The sequence below is a fragment of the Chrysemys picta genome, chromosome 3, assembly GCF_011386835.1.
Source record: "Chrysemys picta bellii isolate R12L10 chromosome 3, ASM1138683v2, whole genome shotgun sequence".
NCBI classification, from domain to species: Eukaryota; Metazoa; Chordata; order Testudines; family Emydidae; genus Chrysemys; species Chrysemys picta.
In genome coordinates, this window is record NC_088793.1 from 23,531,279 (window position 1) to 23,556,762 (window position 25,484).

The 25,484-nt window shown below is 44.5% G+C and overlaps 1 long non-coding RNA gene across 1 annotated transcript in view; it reads right to left on the bottom strand.

The window, feature by feature from the left end:
• Nucleotides 1–25,484, bottom strand: part of LOC135982021 (uncharacterized) — a 147,443-nt gene that overhangs the window by 48,777 nt on the left and 73,182 nt on the right. The window contains exon 2 of the long non-coding RNA XR_010599220.1: nucleotides 13,268–13,336. This is a non-coding gene — a long non-coding RNA (uncharacterized LOC135982021). The remainder of the gene's footprint in view (nucleotides 1–13,267; nucleotides 13,337–25,484) is intronic.

Sequence of the window (25,484 nt, forward strand, 5' to 3'; positions counted from 1 at the left end):
GGTTATTATACCCATAGCAGATCAGTAGGTGGCACTGCAATAGCTCAGCTAATGGCTGCAGCTTTCTACAGCAACATAAACAAATCTCTTGGCATCATACACAGATCCATCCCCTCCCTGAATGCACACTCTCCCTTAAGATTATAGCCCTCTCTTGTGTTGGCACACTGGGTGAGCAGGAGTTCAGGCCAGCACTTTGCAAATCCGGCAAAGGCAGTCCAAGTGAAACAAGAAGGAGTGAGGCAATTTTGTATTGTGACCAGCTTAGGTTGCACAGTACAAGTTGGCAGTAACCGTTGTTATATGAGAGAGCAATAACCCAGGGGTAAGTCACTCTTTCCTCAATTGTCTGTAAGCCAAATTCAGATCCGCACAACCAAAAGTCTCCGGCTTCTGCTCTCAAATGTAGAGAACCCATCCATGAGCTCGGGCTTAGCACTAACAAGTTGTTAACAGTAGTGTAGTCTTAACCCTAGTTGTGCGTCTTCAGCCCCAGAAACTCAACCCCAGGACTCCATCATAGCTTATCCATGGCCCAGACCCCAAAGGGAGCAGCAGCAATGTTCCAGCTCTCTGCCCACAAAATGGAGCCCACCAATGCCCTGCCTCTGAGCCAGGAAGGTCAGTCCCCCACTGCACCTTGGGGTTTGTAGTCCTTCAAAGCCAGCATATGGTACGTAGAGGGTCAAACAGGGGGACAACGTACAAATATCGTCACATCACTTTCAGCTTCAAACTTTGTGCCTGTAAACCAAATCCGAACATGTAGAGATGTGCCCATCCCTGGTGGTAATAAATCTCAGTCTTGTCTTTAGCATGCCAGGTATTCCAGGACTGAGTGCCTCCTTAACAGAGACAACAGCTAATTGCACTGGATGTGTGTTGCAATTTAGTGATGTGAACATGGCCATCAAACTCATTTAACATGCAGCTAAACGTTAGATTTGAAATCAGCTTCTGGAGGGGAAGGGCTAGTATATTACCACACTCTACTGCCATCCCCAACCCAATGTATCACACTTTTTTTTAGAAAGGGGCATATTCTACTCTCAGTTACACCCCCCAAAGAATTGCATGTGTATACATGACAGCAGAATATGGCCGAAGATCTGCCTCTGCAGTTTCAAAGATAATAGAAGCCTCACAGTCCTGCCCTGAAAAAGAGAGAGAATTCTTCTTATCTGGGGCTCAGTTATGATCCCAACTGTGTGCCCACAAAGAGTGGGGGAGTAAAAGGGCTCCTTACATCCCTTTCCCATGTTAGGCAGCTACCCCCTCTCATGTAGATGAGTGGGGAGTCAGTTGGCATGAGCATGAAATGGCAACACCTGGCCCCATAGCATGCCAGCCATTGTACTGGAGGTGGCACAAAGAAGTAAACTGTGTCAGGAAAAGGGCTAGCACAGTTTACTTGTCCCATGGAACAAAGGGGAAGCAGGGCCTGAATTGGGACTCTGAGACAATATTACATGGGTGCTCACAAAAGTTTGAGCAGAAATGGGTGAAAATTCTCCCTTGTCAAGTAGAGAGAGGATGGGAAAGAGAGAGAGAAATCCTCATGCATATAACTTAGGGCTTTCCATAGCACCCCTCTGGAGGGGCTTGTTCATGACTGCATACATTGTGTTGTGTTTAGACTACCAGTTAAAAGTGGAACAGAAATCACTCAGTCTCTTTCTGCTGGGATTATATACTGAGCTCAAATGGTACCCACAATCTCTTCACAGACTAAGTGAAGCAAATGTAAGCCAACAGAGCACATCAATGCCTGCCTGTATCTGCAGAGAGCCTGAATGATGGCTCTGAGAGGTCTGAGTACACCATTCATCTCAATGGGTTGTTAGCTCAGATGCCCATTGTTAATCATTTAAATGTCTTGTCACCTATTTCACCACTACCACAGTGTGGAACGAAGGATGGGTCACACAAGAGGGTGATTCTGGCAGAGGACATGGTGCAGGGTGGAGCAGCATTACTGGTGTGAAAGAGGGAAGCTAAGAGTGGGATTGCTCCAGGGAGGAGAGGACTTGGTAGCCCCACTGAAAGGTCAGCAGCAGACCCACTGATCAGCCCAGCACTCCTGCTCTGCATTCTAGCACCACAACTAACCCCCTCTACCTTCCCTGCATAGGCCACCAGGCCAGGGATATGCAGAAAACCAGGGACAAGTGGACAGTAATGGGGAATAAAGGATCAGGGCAATAGGGAACACAATCTTAGCAATCCTCCTTTCCCAAATCACGATCCCTCCTTCGCTCTTCAGTGTCCTGCTCCCCACAGCCTCAGAAGGGCAGCTTTTGGAAGTCACAGGCCAATTCCCAGGGTTCATTGAGCCACTTTGTTAAACCATGGGACATTCATGAGGCCTAGAGGCTTCCTTAGGACTGCAGTCTAGACCTCTGCTTGTCAGAGGAATTTCTCTGACAGTTCCCCCTCTCCTGTAGCTTTCAGGGCCTGGGAGAGTGACATCCAGAGAGCGGAAAGCATTTCAGCAAAACAGTTACTCATGCAAAAAATGTAGCAGGAAATATTGCATTTGTATGGAATGCCCGTGAACTCAAACCAATGAAAATTTCAGTTCCTCTATAAACATTTCAGCCAGCTCTATGCAATATACAGCTGACACCTCCTTCACTCCAGGAAGCACTAACCAGCAACAAAGGTTTCAGTCCAAACTATTACGTTAGTATAACAACAACACATGAGTGTTGTGCTAACTCCCAAAGTACTGCTCATTACCACACCTGGGAGGAAGATTTGGGCTAAGGGCAGATATATCACAGAGTAAGAAGTCTTAGGGGTCTCCAGGAGTGACGGAGGGAGCAGATAGCTGAGAAGGGATTCACTAAGTGATAACCACAGGTAGGGCATTCCAGAGTCCTGCTATGAGGGTCCAAGCAGGATTACTGTAGTTCAGGCTTTGGAAGTTCACTTTTCCCCACATTGGTGAATTTTCAGTAGAACCTGCACTTTTCCAGGTTTTTTTGAGGCCTGTCCTTTACCACTCTATAAAAGCAGTGGGGGTCAACTCAGTAGAGGGAACAGTGCTAGCTTTCCAACCTGGCAGCCTCCCTTTCACCACACTGAAGCCAAGTACGCTGCCAGTAAGTCCCAGGTGTGTGCCACATGAGCAGGTGAAGAAAATAAAATATATTTATATGGGTTGCGATGACAGTTCTGAGTCCATCTAAAGCATAACACACGACGAGGAGTGTGGTTATCCTGGGATACCAACATTCCTCATGTGCACTAACGGGCAAAAATCCAAAGGCACGGTGCCTTCATCTTCTTGGAAAAATCTACGGGCCATCTACTCTTTCGCATGTTTTCTTAGTTGATTTTTTTTTCTCTTTTAAAATGCAGTGTGGGGGGGGGTGGAGGGAGTTTAAGGTGTAAGTGAGCAACAAGGAACTATTTTATGAGAAGATTCAGTCATCCACTGGTTTTACACCATTGTAACTTCAGTGGAGTTGCTTCTGATGTATACAGGTGTCAGGAAGGTCAGAATCAGGCTCCTGGAGTGCTTTAAAAAGTATCAACTAAAACTTTTTAAACCTAATATTTAAATTAGATATGGCCCAATGAAGGAAGTCCAGCATGTCAGCTTGCTGCTAGGCTTGTACGCACTACTGCAGGGGAAAGATAATGCATGGCCTTCTCTGAGACAACAGTTAATACTCAGCCAACCGTAATAAGGTGTTTGAGCAGGACTCTGTGTTGATAACAGCCAACAACTCTGTCGTCTGGAGGTTAGTCCCATTATTCTCATTATTCACTGTCCCTTGAACCAAAGCCCTTTGCTTGGCCAAGTGGAAACTGAACCAAGGAACTGGAATAAATTGATAAATTAAACAGTCATAAGTCAAGGAGCAGATGGTATTCACCCAGGAGTTCTGAAGGAACTGTGATATGAAATTGCAGAACTATTAAGTGTGGTATGTAACCTATCATTTAAATCAGCTTCTGTACCAGATGACTGGAGGATAGCTAATGTAACACCAATTTTTTTAAAAGGCTCCAGAGCTGATCCTGGCAATTACAGGCTAGTAAGCCTAACCTCAGTACCAGGCAAATTGGTTGAAACTATAGTAAAGAACAAAATTATTGGGCACATAGATGAACATGGCTTTTGTCAAGGGAAATCACCATTCTGTTAGAATTCTTTGTGGGGGTCAACAAACATGTTGACATGGGGGATCCAGTGGATGTAGTCTTCTTGGACTTTCAGAAAGCCTTTGACAAAGTCCCTCACCAAAGGCTTTTAAGCAAAGTAAGCAGCCGTGGGATAAGAGGGAAGGTCCTGTCATGGATCAATAACTGGTTATCAGTCAGGAAACAAAGGGTAGGAATAAATGGTCAGTTTTCAGAATGGAGAGGAGTAAATAGCAGGATCCCCCAGGGGTCTATACTGAGACCAGGGCTGTTCAACATATTCATAAATAATTGGGAAAAAGGGGTAAACAGTGAGGTGGCAAAGTTTGCATACAAAACAAAATTACTCAATAGTTAAATCAAAAGCAGACTTTGAAGAGTTACAAAAGTATTTCACAAAACTGGATGCCTGGGCAACAAAATGGCAGATGAAATTCAGTGTTGATAAATGAAAAGTAAGACACACTGGAAAACATAATCCCACCCATACATACAAAATGATGGGATCTAAATTAGCTGTTACCACTCCAGAAAAATGTTGGAGTCATTCTTGATAGTTCTCTGAAAACATCTGCTCACTGTGCAGCGGCCATCCAAAAAGCTAACAATGTTAGGAACCATTAGGAAAGGGTTACATAATAAGACAGAATATATCATAATACTACTATATAGCTCCATGGTACTCCCACACCTTGAATACTAAGTGCAGTTCTGGTTGTCCCATCTCAATAAAGATATATTAGAATTGGAAAAGGTATAGAGAAGGGCAACAAAATTATTCAGGGTATGGAACAGCTTTCCTATGAAGAGAGATTAAAAAGACTGGGATTTTTCAGCTTATAAAGAAACAATTAAGGGGAGATTAAATGGAGTTCTATAAAATCATGAGTGGCGTGGAGAAAGTGAATAAGGAAATATTATTTACTCCTTCACATAACATGAACCAGGAGTCACACAATAAACTTAATAGGCAGCAGGTTTAAAACAAACAAAAGTAAGTATTTCTTCACACAACACACAGTCAACCTGTGGAACTCATTGCCAAGGCATATTGTGAAGGCCAAAACTATAACATGGTTCAAAAAAGAACTATATACATTCATGGAGGAAAGGTATATCAAAGGCTATTAGCCAGGCTGGTCAGCGATGCAACTCCATGCTCTGGGTTTCCCTAGCCTTTGACTGCCAGAGCTGGGACTAGATCAGTGGCTCTCAACCTTTCCAGACTACTGTACCCCTTTCAGGAATCTGATTTGTCTTGTGTACCCCCAAGTTTCACCTCACTTAAAAACTACTTGCTTACCAAATCAGACATAAAAACACACTATTACTGACAAACTGCTTACTTTCTCATTTTTACCATATATTTGTAAAATAAATCATTTGGAATATAAATATTGTACTTACATTTCAGTGTATAGTATATAGAGCAATATAAACAAGTCAGTGTCTGTATGAAATTTTAGTGTGTATTGACTTCGCTAGTGCTTTTTATGCAGCCTGTTGTAAAACTAGGCAGATATCTAAATGAGTTGATGTACCCCCTGGTAGACCTCTGCGTACCCCCAGGGGTACATGTACCTCTGGTTGAGAACCACTGGACTAGACGATAAGGGATGGATCAGTTGATAATTGCCCTGTTCTGGTCATTCCTTCTGAAGTACCTGGCATTGCCCCTGTCAGAAGACAGGATACTGGGCTAAATGGACCATTGGTTTGATTCAGTATGGCTGTTCTTGTATTCTTATGAACCAATTCACAGGGTACACTGGCCATCACTTACCTGGTGACTCCCTCAGATTCTGTAAAATTGGAGTTTTTATTTTAAAAAATGTAAGTGCCAGTACTACAAACAGATATGCCGTTGAAGGCACAACCACTCCCACATAGCACCGATGATGCCTATGGAACTCTGGGTAGGTAGGTAGGTAGGCAGACTATGCCTTTATGATGAAGACTTTGTTCATCACTTTGATGTGATATTAAGAGGAACAATTTCTTTACTGATTGTAGCTGAAGGGCCAAAATCCATTTGCTGTGGATGTAAGATCTTAACTACAGTTTCTGCTAAGAACTTTTCATATAGGCCTGGAGTCCACAGTTTGGCTTGGGGCATAAGGGCTAGCTAACAGAGAACAATACATGGCTAAGAGAAAGCTGGGATAAACAAATAACCTTGCGTGTTCCAAGTCAATGAGCAAAGTCAGCATAACTCCGAATGTAATTGGGTGTCCTTATCATGATTTATAAACACATGAAGCGCTGAGAAAGGCCTCACAGTTAACTCCCTAATGCAAGGAGAAAATAGCGGTACAATACCCCCCAGATTCCAAACAGAGTTCAGGGAGAGGCCTAATATAATTAACATGAGTTATGACACCCTCCTCTCACAAATGTATGCCAATCTTAGCCCATGGAAGTGCAAGGGTAAAACCATAAACAATTGTTATTGTTAATTACTAATTATTGCTTTTTCGCTTTAAATCTCTAAGACTGTACCTGTTGGTCAACCAGGAGAGCTGCTACCTCATTCCCCTGGACCCCAAAATTAGGATTTAACCAATACACATTAATAGACATAGTTTGAGGGTAATTATCTATTCGTCAGCAATATGTTAATTTAAGCCATGGGCGGAGCCATTATGTAATCTTTTAGACCATTGGCTTATTGTGCTTATCTTGTCTTGCTGCTAGAACCTATCCAGGGGCTTAAAAAATCCCATCTCCGTTGCTTCTCTCCGCCCAATAAGCACCCTATATAATCTATTGTAATCAATTGTTCTGCAGTGTCTCTGAGCCTAATAAGCAAAGTGACACTCGGCCAGCACTGTGCGTAATAAACTCCTGTGCTTGACTCTACACCAGTGCTTCTCAAAGTCGGGCCGCCGCTTGTTCAGGGAAAGCCCCTGGCGGGCTGGGCCAGTTTGTTTACCTGCTGCGTCCGCAGGTTCGGCCGATTGCGGCTCCCACTGGCCGCGGTTTACCATCTCAGGCCAATGGGGGCTGCGGGAAGTGGCGCGGGCTAAGGGATGTGCTGGCTTCCCTTCCCGCAGCCCCCATTGGCCTGGAGCGGCGAATGGCGGCCAGTGGGAGCCGCGATCGGCCGAACCTGCGGACGCGGCAGCTAAACAAACTGGCCCGTCCCGTCAGGGGCTTTCCCTGAACAAGCGGCGGCCTGACTTTGAGAAGCACTGCTCTATCCAATGTGAATTACTGTTCCTTCCATGGCTGAGGGTATTTGCTATAGCTGGGATTTCTATTCCTTAAGAATGATCAATAACAGAAATAAAGGGAAATTACAAATGAAACTGTAGGGGCTAATGTGGGGTTTTGGAGTTGGAGGCAAGGTTCTTTGTCTCCCATAGCACCATCTTTCATTCTTTTTCTTAAAAAGAAATTGTACTGTGATTTTAAAAAAGAGCAAGTGCTCCAAAGACTCAAACACCTGCTTGATTCACTGTGTTTCCAATATGTTTACTGATGTGTGTGTGTGTGTAAAAGCGCTCATGCATGCACACATTTTGGTATTGTCTTTAGTGAAAAATGTACATTAATTTCTATTACAGAAAGGGGGAAAGTTCTAGTTTTAAGGTGAACAAGAGAAAATAATGTCAGTCTCTTACACTTTATTGACATCTTTGCTTATAGAAAGAAATATTCCCTTCTTGAAGTGGATCTACAAAGTGCACAAACTATGAATCTAGAAATGTAACTGTTTTAGAAACATGAAACAGTACTAAAGCTAAAGTATTGCTTTAGCTTTAGTTGGAAGGTAGAGAGCTGGTGGCTTAAAACCAAAAGAAGTTGTTAGTTAATTTTTTTTTGAACGTGCATTGGCTGTTCTACTGTGTTGATTGTTACTATCTTGAGCATTTTTTAAATATTTCCCATTAGCCTTTATTTGATATTTTATGCTTCCCCTCATAAAACCTTTAAACAGATTAATTGTGCCTGTGATGTTTGTTTGGAAGTACAGCTGGTCTTCCTTCCAATTTGTTTTATAATTGTGATGTCTCAGAGATATCCTTGTAAAACCAAAGGGTGGATCTACAAACAACTATTTAATTCTCAAAAAGGAAATCCAGATTAAAATTATTCAGGGAAACATTTCAATAATGTTTGAGGTTTGTAAAACTTTAAATGGAGGACTTTAAAAAACAAACAAAACAGGTACTGCTTTATAGGTAAACAATGATAGTCCTGGAGTTTCTTTAAAGAAAAAAATATCACAGCTCTGTTAAAATAGGATGTCACAGAATGAACAATAAAACCAATCTCAAAGTGTAAGAGTAATACAAACTAGTTTAGGAGCTGTCATGCTTTACCTCCTGCGAGTGCTATATTTCAGGATTATTTTTCTTATTAGTTGGAAAGGATGGGTGAGGTTTCAGACCAAAGCAACTGCTAACTATAAAACCAGATCAAAAAAGGTTTCAGTTTGAAAGAGCACCTTTAAAGTCTGTTTGTGGGATACACTGTTCAGCTGTTAAATGTCTTGTAAGTTTTCCAAGAACTTTAGTGAGCTTTCTTCATAAAATCTATATTATTTTCATTGAAGATTAATGATAGGCTTATTAAAAAAATCAAAAAGTTGGATACGTTTTCTGTTATTATAAATAAGGGTCATCACACTACATTACTTTGGAATGTTTTTATAAGTTCTGTTGGTATAACTACAGTTTTTTTTGTTTTTTTTTTAAATATATGGGCCTATTTTTTTCCAGTCTGTTTTTCATTTTTAAAGGAGACCATCTATTTTTTCCTTTTCTCTGCAAGTATACCTAGCACTGGCAAATATTGTCAACCTTGCAATCTCATTGAACCAATTTTTACTATGATTTAAATGCTGAGCAATCATGCTAAATTCAATATGTTTGCACAGGTGTACGTCAGGGAAGGATTTTGCCCATTGACTGAAACAGGGCTGCACAAGGTGAATGAGAGCAGAATTTGGCCATGTGCATTTGTAATTGGAATGAAGGAAATTAGACCCCATCCTTCATTCTGATGTCTGCAGATGGGCTGCTGGACTGCGCTGTTGCCTCTCTCTGACCAAATAGATCACAATGCAGGATTAGAGCTATAGAGTGCAACAAACATGCCAGTGTGCATTCATATTCCAACACCAAAAATGATAAAGTTGCCAGGTGATAGCATATGCTCATTGCAATAAAATAATGATGTGCATGACTGCTGAGCCCAGTCACACTGAAAGTGGCAGGGTTACAAAAAATTATACCCTGTCACATGGTAGTGGTTAATATCCACCGACTCTAGTGATTACTGTTATATCTTTCTTTCTGCTTTTGAAAATCAAATGCAAATAAAAGATAGCATCAAACCACAACAATCACAACCATATAATACAGCCAAGTAATAAAACACACAAATAGAGATGTCTAGGATGGAGGCCAGGTTAATGACCTAGACCCCTCTTTGTTCTTCACACACACACACACGCACCGTGACAGATGAGAGGATTATTCTGTTTTTTACTGGACGTCAGTCCATTGCTGCTGCCTCTATCTATTAGTAAAGACGAGTTTTGTATGAAAGGATAAGAACAAGCTTTTCAACAGTGACTAGCAATTTGGGGTGTATCAGTTGTGAGTACCCAGTGCGATAAACTCAGGACAGACAGCTGCAAGCGGGAGGCAGAAAACAGTCTGAGAATGTTAAAAGTCCCTCCTCCCTATCAACTGAGGAGGGGTTACCAGAGATCAATTAGGATCAGCTGAGAGGGAGTTACCTGAGGTCAGTTAGGATCAGCTGATTCCAACTAAGGGCTGCCTGAGATCTTTTTAAACCCTCCCCTGTTGGGAGAAGAGGGAGTAAGAGAGAGAGAAGGACTCAAGCTGCCAGTAGGCTAGGGGTAGCAAGACAGTGAGCCTCACCAGGATGGGAGGCTAGGCTGCATTCCCTCCCATAAGGGAGAAAAACAAGCCCAAAAGACTAGCTGAGAGAAGGAATGGACTACCCCTGTGCATCCAAGAAGGACTGTTTTACCCAAGCCCATCTCACCAAGGCTAAAAACAGCTGAGGCTGGTGAGACCGAGAAGGTACCTTGCCACACCAGCTTGACATACTGTAAAGGTGTCCCATTTTCAGAAGCAAAGGAAATCAGGCCCTGTTATGGGGTCTTAGGTTTGACACCCACAAAGTAAGGTACTCAAATTCATTAGTCACTTTTTAAAACCTTTAATGTATTTAGACATGTGGTTTTTTTTGTTTTTGTTTTTTTAAGTTACTTAAATGATTACAATGGTAGATATAATTTTAAAATCCATAATAAAAACATGTGGTACAGCTGCACAGTTGCCATTCATAGTTGGATAGCTCTATGTTCTTGAAGAAACGTATTTTAAAACAAGGGGTTGTCACTTTCACAATCAGGAAAGTCAGGCACTACAGTTTTACTCATGTCAGGCCCAGGAACTCAGCTGGCCCATGGACAAACTGCTGCAAGGATATCAGGATTCTGTTGCCAAACATTTCTTTGGAGCTGAAGTCAATGGAGCAATATCACTTTACAAGTGATTCCACTATGCAAGGGAGTGAAGAGAAGTGGCAGATGTGCTGCAGGGACTCCCTATGCAGTGCTGCATGTGGAGATTGGAAGTGGGAGAGCAGCAATGGGGTGAGGAAGAACTGGGAATGAGAATAGAGGATTGACTGCTACATGAACTCTCCAATCCTTCCCTGCACTGGAACGAAAGCACTTATGATATGAAGGTTTCTCCAACCTTTAGCATAGAGAAGCAACCACCAAGGTGCTGCCCTTTTGCTCTGTGACCTCTAGGGTGAGGGAAGTTTCCTCGCCTTTTTCCACACATATGGTCCCTCAGCACCCAGCCAAGTAATCTGGGCTCTTCCCTGGGAAAATGAATCTGGCCTACAAGCACAAAACCACTCCCTCCTTTCCCTGATCTACCAGGTGTCTGCTCATCTTTAGTTACTGGGGCTACTTTAATGGTGAACCATAATCTACACACATCACATGGAACACTTCCTCTGAAGTTATTTCTGCAAAGTTTTTTGTTGAAACTAATCTTGTGCATGCTGGAGATCATCGTACTGCTTGATATTATTTGACTCTCTCTCTCTCCAGTGGACATGTTTTCGTCTCTCTAGTGCCTTGTTTCATCAGTAAGCAGCGCTACTGGGTTTTTTTCTTTGTTTTTCTTCTGAAGTGAACTTTGTGAGAGGTCAGATTAATAACCTGGAGTGTGAAAGGTTCTAGTTCCCATGGAAAAGTTATAGTGTGAGCAGAGGCTATGCAAGCTTTGCTCACACTGCCCTGTTGATGTTCCTCAAAGGCAACCTGCAAGCACAGCTGCCACCACATACAAAACACCGATGGAAGCAGAATGGAGACTATATGATATCTACATCTGTGCTAAGTGAGACATCCAATGAAAAAAGAACCCAGCACAAGGGAAGAGGTGCTTTGTGGATTTCAGTCTTCAGCTCTTCTGCCTTCCCTGCTTATAAGAATTCTGCTCCCACAAGTGTAAAAATAGCAAGGACAGAGTCACTGCCCCAAACAGCTTCTAGTCAAAGGCTGGGATTTCCAAAATGGACTAAGGGAGTTAGGTGCCCATTTGAAAGTCAATAGGAGTTGGGCACCTAACTCTCTTAGTTCCCTTTGAAAATGCCCAAATTTCAGACAAGATGCAACAAGGTGACAACTTAAGACAAATTTGAGGCAAGATGCAATTATCTTCTCTCCTGCCCCTATGCAAGGGGCTCTGTGTGTCTTTGCTTTTTCTTCCCCTGCCCCCCAAGTCCCTTTCTTCTCCCCAGATTGGAAGTGACAGGCAGATGGCGTGTGCCCAATCTCTGTCTCCCTCCCCCCACACCGAGGAGCAGGCATGGGGATGTAGCATGCTAGGAAGGAGGATAGACGGCTTCCCCATAATCCTCTCTCTCTTCCCCTGCTGGCTTAGCATCCACCCCCGAGCTGATAGGTGTCTCTTAGCAGGGAAAGCAAAGAACAACATTTTAAGTGTTAATGGCTTTTCTGGTTTAATGATTTTTCTCTAAGATCAATAGGACTCTACCCACCGATGCCTAGAATGTTTCCTGAAATTTTGAAATGGATAAGTTGCAGTGTTCATGAGAACATAAGAATGGACATGCTGGGTCAGACTAATGGTCCATCTAGCCCAGTATCCCATCTTCCAACAGTGGCCAATGCCAGCCACTTCAGAGGGAATGAACAGAGCAGGGCAATTATCGACTGATCCATCCCCTGTCATCCAGGCCCAGCTTCTGGCAGTCAGATGCTTAGGGACACCCAGAGCATGGGGCTGCATCCCTCACTATCTTGGTTACTAGCTATTGATGGACCTAACCTCCATGAACTAATCGAATACTTTTTTGAACCCAGTTATTCTTTTGGCCTTCACAACATCCCCAGCAATGAGTTCCACAGGTTGACTGTGCGTTGTGTGCAGAAATATTTCCTTGTGTGTGTTTTAAATTTGATGCCTCTTAATTTCAATGGGTGACCCCTGGTTCTTGTGTTATGTGAAGAAGTAAATAACACTTCCTTATTCATTTTATCTACACCAGTGATTATTTTATAGACCTCTAGCATATCCTACCCAGTTATCTCTTTTCTAAGCTGAAAAGTCCCAGTCTTTTTAATCTCTCCTCATATGGAATTTGTTCCTTACCCTTAATCATGATAGGTGCCCTCCTTTGTACTTTTTCTGATTTCTAACTTCTACCTGCATTATGTTTACTCTTGTAGGGTTGGCTTGTTTGTTTTTTGAGAGGGGCAGTTTATTAGCTTTAGTTTAGAGAATGTTTATTAAGTGTACCTGGCTCTGATGCTCCTTCTCTAAACTCCCTCTCAAAAACTCCCCTGTTCACAAGCTTCTCTGTTCTCGCTGAGTTAGTCCTGCTGCCTTGACAAGAGATTCTTAAACAATTGGTGATCAAAGGATGGCAGGCTAGTGCCTTGTTAGGAAACTCTCAGCGTTGCCTAGCAGGCTGCTAGGCTCAGCACACAGCCCCCGTAAACACACGACACTATAAACGTCAATCAAGTAGACACTCAGCAAACAAGCAAGCACACAACAACCAACAAACTAACAGACAACAAACTCACCCCAACAGTCATCTGGTTCCATTTTGCTTTAGGTGAAGTCCATCCTCCCTGTATAGGCTCCTCCTTCACCTGGAGAACATAAAAATGGCCATACTGGGTCAGACCAATGGTTCATCTAGCCCAGTATCCTGTCTTCCAACAATGGCCGGTGCCAGATGCTTCAGGGGGAATGAACAGAACAGGGCAATTATTGACTGATCCATCCCCTGTTATGCAATCCCAGGATCCGGCATTCAGAGGCTTAGGAACATCCAGGACATGGGGGCTGTGTCCCAGACCATCTTGGCTGATAGCCATTGATGGATCTATCCTCCATGAATTTATCTAATTCTTTTTTGAACTCAGTTATACTTTTGGCCTTCACAACATCCCTGCCAATGAGTTAAATAGGTTGATTGTGCATTGTGTGAAGAAATACTTCCTTACAGTTTTTTAAAACTGCTGCCTATTAATTTCATCAGGTGACCCCTGGTTCTTGTGTTTTGTGAAGAGGTAAATAACACATCCTTATTCACTTTATCCACACCATTCAAGATTTCGTAGACTTCTATCATATCCCCCCTCAATCGTCTCTTTTCCAACCTGAATAGTCCCAGTCTTTTAATCTATCCTCACATAGAAGTTGTTCTGTACCCCTGATCGTTTTTGTTACCCTTCTCTGTACCTTTTCCAATTCTAATTTGTCTTTTTTGAGATGGGGTGACCAGAACTGTATGCAGTAATCAAGGTGTGGGCGTGCCATGGCTTTATACTGTTGTATTATATTTCCTGTCTTATTATCTATTGCTTTCCTAATGGTTCCTGAGACAGGATGTACCAACCCCGCACTGGCCCAGAGGGTGTTAACTAATCACTTTGGGCCCAACAGGCTACGGCCCCTGGCCCTTGCTGGGCATATTCCAGGCAGGGCCAGCCTTACATGAAATGGTGCTCCAGGTGAGGAGTGTCTTCGGCGCCCCCACCCAACTCCATTTGTTAAACTTTTGAATACCTTATTTTTTATTGCATTTGTAGCCCATTTCACGACTTTGATACATCATTTGCATGCATGATTTATCCCTGTCATATAAGATGATAAATTTGCATGCTAGGATCTGTACATCTGTATTTATTCATGCCATATATAAATAAAAAATAAAATAAAACGTTTCCTCTAAGCTTATAGAAACTTTTTAATTTTAAGAATAACTGAAATGTACTAACATCAAGAAATTGAACTGTGCACCCACATTGGGTGGACCAGTATTAAGTAATGTTACAGCAGGTGACAGTCTTAGAATGTTAACCGTAATCATTTAGTTCAAAAGGTTGCTTTTCTCACCTTTGCCCTCGCGAACTGAAACACAGCATCAGAATGACCCAAAGACTGGCCAATGGCATTTTCAAGTGATAAAATAGTGACGTCAAGTGATGTCAGTCTCTCATCAGCCATCGTCAATCGAAGATATGTTTTAATGAGCCTGAGCTTCAAAAACCTGCACTCAGCACTCGTGACTGTGACCGGCAGTGTGAGCAGAATCCTCAAAGCTCCACATATTAGGAAAAATGCCCTTTGGCTCTGCATCCTGAATGAATTGGAATTTGGAGTGGAGAGTGCTTTCCGTGTTGCAAAATGTGATGGATATTGTCTAATTTGACATAGAGGTCTTTATCATTGACATCTAAAAATATCCCATGAGTCAGTGTCCAGTGAATGTCCATACAATTGTTCAAGAGTGTTTTCCCATCTGCCAGCAGCTTACTAAAGTCATACAAAAAACCCCAGGACTTTTCATGGTACTTCATTTTTCCAAACCTTTCTTCGATGGACACTCAAGCAGTATCAATGAGTCAGGGGGAAAAAAACCCCTCTTGAATTTTAATTCCAAGCTTCCCATAACCTTGTCTCTGCCTTCATAATCAAACTGTCTCTTCTTCTGATGTACACAAGTTTCCTTGAAGACCGGATCAACTAAATTTACCACCATTTCTTTGGAAGCAGTGATGGCTTCTTCAAATCCATTGTCTCTGTAAGCCACAATGAAATCAAGGCAGCTTCTGACCAAAACAGTAGCGGTCGTGATGTCCATCAACCTGAGTTTGTAATGCCTTGCTTACAACATTTACTTGGAACAGGATATCAAGCCAAACCACAACTGAGACCAAAAATTTGAAGTCAGTGATCTGGTTTGCCTGGCTTTGTGCCACGCGTCAGATTCCAGCCTTGGCTTTACTTGACTGTGCCAGTTCCATCGAGGCATCATAAACCTCAGTCACTTGGTACCTCACTGGCCTTATGCTGTCAATGCAGCTATCCCAGTGAGTGTCACTTAGCAGATTTGTAGCATTGTCCGTGAGGATCTTCCACCTGGCAGTTGGAAAACAGGATGTGTATCCTTTGCGGTACTCCAAAGAGAGATACTGAATTTAAAGAAGATGATGCTGCATCTGACACAACCAGGTGGAGGGAATGGCAACCTCAAGCACAAAGAAAGCTTTTGGATTCAGCACAAGGATCCTTGCATGGACGTCACTGTTTCTTCCCTTCATTTTCACGCCATTGTCATAGCCTTGGCTGCAGGAGTCCTGAAGCTTTAGTTAATTCTCATTCAAAACGTTCATAAACCATTCTGTTTGGCCTTTTCCAGTAGAGTCATCCACAGACTGGAAACAGATGCAGTGTTCCTTTCTTTGGATACAGCCTTCCTCGTCATCAACAAATCTGACTGTAAATGACATCTTTTCACTGTGACTAATGTCAGTAGTGCGGTCCATTATTATGGCGTAATACTTCGCTTTGCCAAGCCGCATCAATGTGTTACCAATAAGGCTGCAAGTCTTTCACGGAGGTCATGGAAGTCATGGATTCCGTGACCTCTGACTTCTGCAGCGGCCGGTGCTGGCTCAGGGACTGACCGAGCCGGGCAGCCAGCAGCAGCAGCTTTGATGTGTGGGAGGGGACTTGGGGCAGGGGATTGGGAGGTGCGGGGGGCAATTACCTCAAGGTGGGGGGGCTCCCCAGTTTCCACTGGCATGGCCCTGCAGCTCCTAGGTGGAGAGGCCAGGGGGCTCCACATGCTGCCCACACCCACAGGCCCCACCCCCACAACTTCCATTGGTTGCAGTTCCCAGCCAATGTGAGCTGCGCAGCTGGCACTTGTGGCGGGAGCGGTGCGCGGAGCCCCCTGGCCCCTCCGTCACCTAGGAGCTGCAGGGACACATGGAGCCAGATAGGGAGCCCCTGCCAGCCCTGCCAACCTGCCCCACTGCACCAACTGGGGTCCCAGGATATATGCCATGGCCCACCCCTCCCCCCAGTACCAGCAGGGTTCCCAGGCCACCTCCCCCAGCATCCATGGCCCCCCCGACTGCCCCCTCAGAGCACCCGTGCCCACCCCCACCCAAGTTTTAGTTAGGAATATAAAGTAAAAGTCATGGACAGGTCACAGGCCATGAATTTTTGTTTACTGCCTGTGACCTGTCCATGACTTTTACTAAAAATGCCCATGACTAAAACGTAGCCTTAGTTATCAAGCACCTTCCTTGCCATAAGGTCAATCAATTTGTTATGAATTGTTTTGCTGGAATAATGGTCTATAGCTTCTTTACGAACTGCTCGACATTGGTGCTCATGCATGACATCGTAGTATTTCCCAAGAAGCTTGACCAAACCAAGGAAATTACTGTGATGTTCAGTGAACAACTTACCCGATGAGCCCTGGAATACCAAATTATTCTTTGTAAAGAAGAGAGTAATTGAGATCAGACACTTGAGCACATTCTTCCAATGCTGGGTTTCTACATTAATAATGCACCTTGTTTTCTTCATCTGCATTTACTGGGCTTGAGCCTGGACTCAACCACCATTCTTCTGGAGTAGGCCATAAAATGTCTGGGTGACTTTTCATATTTTTTCAAACTATCAGCTAAGTTATGCCAGTAATCGTAGCTGGAAAGCACAAGCAATGATTTGGCATTCTTGTCAAATATTTTGCAACAAAAACAACACTTTGGTTTTTTTTTGCGGATACAGACTAACACGGCTGTTACTCTGAAACACTTTGTCAGTTGATTTTGAGTAAACTAGCCAACGCTAATTCAGTTTCTCACCATTCTCGAGCACTCTTTCATAGTGTGACTTTGAGAACTGTCTGCTGCTCATTTACTGGAAATGTCATCTCCTTGATTTTGCCTGGACCACCCATTCAAAACTGTATGATCAATATCGGCAGAGTTTAGGATCTCCAGCCATAAAGCAGGATCTGATGTATCGATTTGTGCTGTGCAATTTTTCTCACTGCTGTTTCTGTCATCACGAGAGGCTGATTCTTCTTTATCATTTCTCTCCTTTTCATGTGAACCAGATTTTTCTTTGTCATTACTCTCCTTTTCATGTGAGCCACATTCCTCTTTATCTTCATGCTGTCAGGAAAACTGGACGATTCTCCATCAGTTTCCTCACATTTTCATTCTTTATCTTCAGGTAAATCTGCTAATTCCTTAGTAATAGGACTTCCATCATTTACACTTCGTGCCTCAATTTCTTCTGCACTGGGATGATTACTACTGACTAAAGCCCGGTCTATGCTGTTCTGTTTCAGATATTTTCCCATCAGATTTGCCCCTGCTGCAAACTAGATAGCAATTGAGCTTTTTGCTTCCTATACTGAGCTCCTGAAGGCGTCTTCAGGGGAATCTTTTATTTTCTATGGGAGGAGGGTGATGTGGCGCGACTCAGCACTGTGGCGCCTCCTGCTGGCTGTCTGGGGAATTAGCACTGCACCCTCTGCTGGTGGTGTCTCACCCACTGTCACCTCAGTTCCTGAACCCACGTCACTCCCAGGATTGCGGGGTCCTCTTCATGATACCGCCTTCTGGCTGTGCCACACTCCGTGTTCCCCTCTTCTGGGGGAACTGCAGTCCACTCCGGGTCCTGGCCCAGGGACCCTATAGATAGCAGCCACTTACTGCATCCCCTCTGACTCCTCTGTGGATCTCCCTAGGCCACTTCCCCATGGCCCCAGGACCTCTTTGCCCTAGCCTCAGGGCCTCAGCCTACAGGTGTAGGAGCACACAGGAGCACCTGTAGGCAGGTGTAGAAGCACCAGTCTACATCATTGCCATGTCCAGGGTGCTTGCTGCCCTCAGCCTGCAAGGCAGCCAGTCTACCCCCTCCTCTAGCTCCGGGGAGTGACTCCCTCTGCTCTGCCCTGCAGTCCTTCTTATATTAGCCTGCCAGGCCATGATTGGCGGCTCCTCTCAGATCCTTTCTAATTGGCTGCCTCTGGTGCAGCTTCTCTAGGGTTCCTTTTAACCCCTTTTCTGCTAGTGTGGGGCAGCTACTCCATCACAGGGGAAACAGACAATATTAGGGAGAGCAAAAGTCTATGTTCTGCAGTCTTAGAAAGTCATCAAACATTATGTGTTAAACATGGCAAAAGAACTAACAGTATTTATTTTATATCATTGTGTAGATAAGGGTTCGATAGATATCTCTGGCATCTTATTAAATGTGTCCTTTATTAGTCACTACTTACACTCTTCAAGTCTTAAAACACAAGTACACTTTCACAATTTCACAATAAAATATCACAGTTGGGCTCTCATTTTGTTCTTATATCTCACTGACTGACTGGTGACACCCCACCCTTTATAGACCCATGAAGGCATGGTTGACTACATTCTAGGAGGTTCAAGGAAAATGTAGTTCTCAGAGAGTGTGGAAGGCTCCATGAGATTCTACAAAGGTCCAGAGCATTCTAGGAGGTTAGTGAAAAATGAATCCACATAGGGAATACCAGAACTATTTTACTTCAAACATTCTATTTTCCCTTTGGTTGCTAGCAAGAAAAACAGCCCCCCGAGCCCAGCGCCTGGGTTGTCTGACCCTAAATCCAGCCGTGGGTCCAGGTGGAGACAGGATATAAAAGGAAGCAGCTCAGCTCAGTCGGGGCTGACAGAGGGGGAAACCGGACACAGGCTGCAGGCTTTTGCCAGGGAGCCAATGGAGTTCCAGAGTGCAGAGGCCGAGCACAGTGAGCGAGCTGCGAGACCCCAGTCGACTGTGGACACCAAGGGAGACAGATGGCTGCTGCCCATGGAGGAGCAACCAGAGCTGGGAGCAAGTGTAGGAAGCAGCCCAGGGAATGCGTTTGTTGGTATGGAAACCTGAACCAGAAAACAGGATTACCAGTCTCACAAGGCCCTGGGTCGGGACCTGGTGGAGTAGGGTGAGCCTGGGTCCTCCTCCCCGCTCCTGAGCCTACCGTGGGATGTGGCAACTGCACACAATATTAGGCACTGCTACCTATGACTCTGAGTGTCAGGCCCTACTGCCTGGGACTAAGATACTGGCCATTTGGCCTCACTGCCGTGAAGGAAAGAGCAACTCTATAGAATCTGGCCATTGGACCTCGCTGTCCTGAAGAAAGGGGTGGCCCCACAGACTCCGGCCATTGGACCTCGCTGTCCTGAAGAAAAGGGGTTGCCCCACAGACTCCGGCCATTGGACCTCGCTGCCCTGAAGAAAAAGGCGACTCCATGGAGGCTGATCAGTGGACCTTGCCTTCCTGAGAAGTAGGATGGCTTTGCAGATACGTGGAAGTGGAAGTCACCACCGCTGGAGGGGGGGAGCGACCCCACGTTTTCCCCTGCTGCAAACTGACACCCCGTGACTGGTCCTAACATTCTGTTAGCTTTTTTGACTGCCACTGCACATTAAGTCGATGTTTTCAGAGAACTCTCCACAAGGACTCCAAGATCTCTTCCTTGAGTGTTGCCAGCTATCTCCCTTGCAAAACTCCCGTTTGCTGCTTCTGTTCATTTGCACCTCTGGTGTTTTAATCGCCTGTGCTCCCTGACTTAGCCCTGAGTTCAGAAGTTATCACATTACATCCAGAAAGGCAGGTGGAGAAACATAATTGAATTGAGTGTAGGAGAGAAGTACCATGAAATTGAGTGTAGAATCTCACTTCACTCTCCCAACTGTCTATAGTACTGTAGGGACTAGAGGCCCCAATCAAGATCATTACTCTTTGTGTTGTGTGCTGTACATAATCAGAGATAAACCCTGTCCTAAAAAGATTAAATCTAAATAGACAAGATACAAAAAGAGTGGAAGGAAGCAAGTATCATTATCCCCATTTTACACATGGGGAACTAAGGCACAGGAAGATTAAGTGACTTGCCTACAGAGAGTCTGTGGCAAACCTAGGAACTGAACCAGTCTCCTGAATCCTCATTTCAGAGCCTTATTTACCAAACTTTCTCCTCTCTCTTTGCTAAGCTCTATTACTGCTTCACACTCTTGTCAATAAATCCAACATTATTTTGTTTTTAAAATTAAATGAAATAAAACCCAGTTAAACTAACACTTATCATGACCCTGCTCCAGTGCCCCTCTGAGAGAAAACACCCTCCCATTTGCAAAAGCTCATATCTAAATATCTCCCCTTATTCGGGGGGGGGGGGGACAGGTTGATAGCAGCCTTCAACTACCTGATGGGGGGTTCCAAAGAGGATGGAGCTAGGCTGTTCCAAGTGGTGGCAGATGACTGAGCAAGGAGCAATGGTCTCAAGTTGCAGTGGGGGAGGTCTAGGTTGGATATTAGGAAACACTATTTCACTAGGAGGGTGGTGAACCACTGGAATGGGTTACCTAGGGAGGTGGTAGAATGTCCATCCTTAGAGGTTTTTAAGGCCCAGCTTGACAAAGCCCTGGCTGGGATGATTTAGTTGGGGTTGGTCCTGCTTTGAGCTAGAGTGGGTTGAACTAGATGACCTCCTGAGGTCTCTTTCAACGCTAAGCTTCTATGATTTCCTCCACAATGGATGAGTTCAAGAATTCATTCCTGACAACTCGGGAGGTTCCAGGAATCTGTGAAGGCATGTTAAGTCTCTGCTCTTGGGTGCTACTCCACAGCTGAGAAGGGGTGGAGGGCTCTGCCCCACTTCATGTCCTGAGGAAGGGGTGCGGAGCCTGGGTATCTATGGGTCATCTTTGGGCTCCTGCCCTCTGGTTATGCCTATGCTTGGAGGGGTGAGGACATGCTTTAAGTCAGCAACCCAATTCAATCCTTGCCCTTTCAGTTGAGAACGCCAATTATGATGATGTTTTTTGGAAGCTAGAAAGGAGACTGATGTCACACAAACTATCATCAACTCTAGTCACAAAAGCACCAAACAGTCATTTTTAGTCACTACCAACCTGGGCCAGCTTTGAACTACTGACCAAGATGTGAAAGGCTTTGTATCCTATTACCAATATTCTAAATCTTCCAACCTCCCCTACAGCTCTCTTTTTTGGATTATTATTTAGGAACAATAACAGAATATCCCATAAACGGGTTCTTTAGATATTCAAACATGTCAGGTTGTACTTTCTACATTTCCCAACAATTGTGGAGTAAATATTTGTTAAATGAAGTATTTTACATCTGTCTTGGACCAAAGCGATCTGTCTGTCAGTAATACCACTGAACACTTGTAAAAGTATGCCGGCCATTACAGAGTTATGCATTCTTGGCAAATGCCGTCTTTGAACTCACATTACTGAACTGCCAGTAAAAAATAGGGTGTTTTTTTTTAATCAACTGGATATCTTTCAATTATTCAGTCGCTGTCTGTCAGAGAAACAGTTGAAATAGATAAAAAAATACTATTTTAATTTCATACCAAATGGCAAGAGGTTGACATTTTTTTGTCTAGCTCTCGGAGCCATTTGGTGTAGTTCAACAGAACAAAAAATATATTGTATGAAGATCAAAAGGAAAAAACATGTATATTTTCCTATGAAAGGCAGCCCAACGTTCTTGCAGCGGGAAATACTTCGTAAGAATGTAAAAGTGGCCATACTGGATCAGACCAATGGTCCATGTAGCCCAGTATCCTGTCTTCTTACAGTGGCCAATGCCAGATGCTTCATAGGGAATGAACAGAGCAGGGCAGTTTATCATGTGATCCATCCCCTGTTGTCCAGTTCCAGTTTCTGGTGGGCAGTTCTTCATTTCTTTCTCATACATGAGAGCTAGTCCTTCATCTCATCATGTTCATCTGCAGTCAAAGAGAAGCTGAGGACAGGGACGACCAATGTTTTCATAACCCATTTTACTCCTATACAACATAAAACAGTAAAAAAAAACCCATAAATAAGAACTGTGCCCTTAACCCCAACTGGTTAGAATAAAAGTGGCTGGCTTAATTTAAAGTCCTATTTTACATACATACATACACACACACACACACACACACATCCCTTACTTAACTTACATTTAAAGTTGCTCAGATGTATTTTCCATCAATGCACTCACTAAAATCTGTGAAAATACAGTTTACAGTAATATTTAATATTATCCAATACGACCCACAAACCATCTAACTTCACAGCCACACAAAATAATACACATCCACATTCCTGTCTTAGATGCCACCACATTACATTCACTTCCAATACAAACTTACACCACACCCAGCATCCTCACCAATAAAATGTACACCCTTAGCTGCAACCAGGTAATTTTTCCCTTGATGAAATACACTTTGAACATTACAGATGTACAATCTCCCCACCTCTGTAATATCTTCAGCTTCTTCACTCTTTCATATAAAATATTTACTAAACATATATTGTCACTCATTTTCTAAAAGCTAATTTCAACTTTATTCTTTCCTATTAAAATAGAACTCAGTGGTATTTACTGCCAATGAAAACACTTCCTGCCCTTTTTCTAATCTACTTTCTACATTCAAAATTCTACATTTCCCACCAGTGTGAGTATTTCAAGATCAGAGCTCAGGTTGTAATGTATGTTTCTCTGCTGTGCGTGGTTGTGATAGGTAGTATGTGGGTATGTCTACACTACGAAATTAGGTCGATTTAATAGAAGTTGATTTTTTAGAAATCGATTTGATACAGTTGATTGTGCGTGTCCCCACTAAGCGCATTAAATCGGCGGAGTGCATCCACAGTACTGAGGCTAGCGTTGCCTTTCGGAGCATTGCACTGTGATAGCTATTCCACAGTTCCCGCAGTCTCCGCCACCCATTGGAATTCTGGGTTGAGCTCCCAATGCCTGATAGGTCAAAAACATTGTCGCGGGTGGTTCTGGGTACATGTCGTCATGCCTCCCTCACTCAGTGAAAGAAACGGCAAAAATCGTTTCTCGCCTTTTTTCCTGGGTTACCAGTGCAGATGACATATGATGACAAGCATGGAGCCTGCTCAGCTCACTGTCACCGTATGTCTCCTGGGTGCTGCTGGCAGACGCGGTACTGCAGTGCTACACAGCAGCAGCTCCTTGCCTTTGCAAGTTAGCAAAGACGGTTAGCAGCTGTATTGTACCGTCTGCTGCTGTCTCCTGGTTCCTCCTGGCCAGTCTCGGTGAAGTGGAGGCTCCTGGGCAGACATGGGTGCTCCTGGCCAGCCTTGGTGAGGTCGGTCGGGGGCACCTGAGCAGACATGGGTGCTCCTGGCCAGCCTCGGTGAGGTCGGTCGGGGGCGCCTGGACATAAATGGGAATGACTCCAGGTCATTCCCTTCTTTAAGTTTTGTCTAATGGAGATTCAGTCCTGCCTGGAATATCAAGCAAGCCTACCAAAGAACCAGAAAGGCAAACGGCCATTCCGGGTCAGAGCCCCAGACATCCCGCTTCTATGATGAGCTGCATGCCATTCTAGGGGGTGCCCCTACAACTACCCCACCCCTGTGATTCCCTCCTTCCCCACCCCTCCCGGGCTACCTTGGCAGTTATCCCCCCCATTTGTGTGATGAATTAATAAAGAATGCATGAATTTGAAACAACAATGACTTTATTGCCTCTGCAAGCGGAGATCAAAGGGGGGAGGGGACGGTGGTTGGCTTACAGGGAAGTAGAGTGAACCAGCATTCTGCACTTGCTCAGCCTATAGTTGAACTGCTCCTTACTACTGTCCAGGCTTCACAAGCCATGAGAGCAAGGGGTAGGCTGGGGTAGGTGGGACTGCGTGGTGCTGCCAACTGGGAGAGCAGCCTGAGGCAGAAGCCTCCAGCTGGCATGATATTCCAGGCAGGACTGAATTTCCATTAGATGAAACTTAAAGAAGAGAATGACCTGGAGTCATTCCCATTTTTGTCCAGGCACCCGCGACCAACCTAACCAAGGTCGGCCAGGAGCACCCACGGGACAATGATGACGGTTAGCAGTCGTATTGTACCGTCTGCCATCTGCAGGGCAAGGCAAGGGGATCCTGCTTTGTAGCACTGCAGTACCGCGTCTGCCAGCAGCACCCAGGAGACATATGGTGATAGTGAGCTGAGCGGGCTCCATGCTTGCTGTGGTATGTCATCTATACTGGTAACCCAGCAAAAAAGGCAAGAAACGATTTTTTACTGTTGTTTTCACAGAGGGAGGGAGGGGGGCCTGACGACATGTACCCAGAACCACCTGCAACAATGTTTTCGCCCCATCAGGCATTGGGAGTGCAACCCAGAATTCCAATGTGTAGTGGAGACTGCGGGAACAGTACAGTAAGCCAACCCTGTAAGCCATGTCATCAGTCGCCCTCCCTCAGTCAGAGTAACGGCTGAGAATCGTTTCGCGCCTTTTTTCCATGCAGACGCCATACCACGGCAAGCATGGAACCCGCTCAGATCGCCACAGCAGTTATCCTGCAGTGAATGCAGCACCAGAACCTGCAAAAGCAGGTGAGGAGGCGACGGCAGTGCGGTGACGAGAGTGATGAGGACATGGACAGACTTCTCTCAAAGCATGGACCCCTGCAATTTGGCCATCCTGGTGGCAATGAGGCAGGCTCATACCATGGAATGCCGATTCTGGGCCCGGGAAACAAGCACAGACTGGGGGGACCGCATAGTGTTGCCGGTCTGGGATGATTCCCAATTGCTGCGAAACTTTCGCATGCATAAGGGCACTTTCATGGAACTTTATGACTTGCTTTCCCCTGCCCTGAAGCCTAAGAATACCAAGATGAGAGCAGCCCTCACAGTTCACAAGCGAGTGGCGATAGCCCTGTGGAAGCTTGCAACGCCAGACAGCTACCGGTCAGTCAGGAATCAATTTGGAGTGGGCAAATCTACTGTGGGGGCTACTGTGATCCAAGTAGCCAACGCGATCACTGAGCTGCTGCTATCAAGGGTAGTGACTCTGGGAAATGTGCAGGTCATAGTGGATGGCTTTGCTGCAATGGGTGGAGGGGCGATAGACGGAACGCATATCCCTGCCTTGGGACCGGACCACCAAGG